The 571-nt window shown below is 33.6% G+C and overlaps 1 protein-coding gene across 1 annotated transcript in view; it reads right to left on the reverse strand.

The window, feature by feature from the left end:
* Positions 1 to 571, reverse strand: part of LOC119586243 — a gene marked incomplete in the record, with an annotated part of 139,392 nt that overhangs the window by 138,640 nt on the left and 181 nt on the right.

Raw genomic sequence — 571 nt, forward strand, 5'->3', positions numbered from 1 at the left:
CATACATGAGCTAAGTGTGTATATAAATATCTACACATGTAGGTTATGCATCTGTACCTTTCTATATCCCGTTCTTCCTTGAAAACAAAATGAATATGCAAAAATAGTCTTTCCAAACTTATTCCCAAACTCAAACTTCTAAACTTTGTAAACTCGACCTTTTGCAGTGAAGGAAGGAATTCATATGTATATAACCCTTGCATGTCCCACCTGTTGGTTTATGACTTTCTGGAATACGACTGCAATATTCTCTAGTTTGGAAAGGAAACAAATACAAAAATGTAACCGATATGTTTTATGTTTGATAACCCACGGATTGTACTTGTAATTTGATTCTGCTCAATCTTAAGACTAAAAATACGTCGGTAGCTATAAAGACGTTTGAGTTCGATATAATTGTGAGAGGTTTTTATATCATTATTAAAACCTTTGAAGGTACCTGATCTTCGCAGGACCACTGTATAGCGCTCCCCTTTTTGTTAAATATGGATCCTTAATATTTATTTCCGAAATCGCGCAACGTGATATCTTTACTTCAGATATATCATGTAATATTTTTCTCTCTTTCTCT

The sequence above is a fragment of the Penaeus monodon genome, chromosome 21 (genome assembly GCF_015228065.2).
Source record: "Penaeus monodon isolate SGIC_2016 chromosome 21, NSTDA_Pmon_1, whole genome shotgun sequence".
NCBI classification, from domain to species: Eukaryota; Metazoa; Arthropoda; class Malacostraca; order Decapoda; family Penaeidae; genus Penaeus; species Penaeus monodon.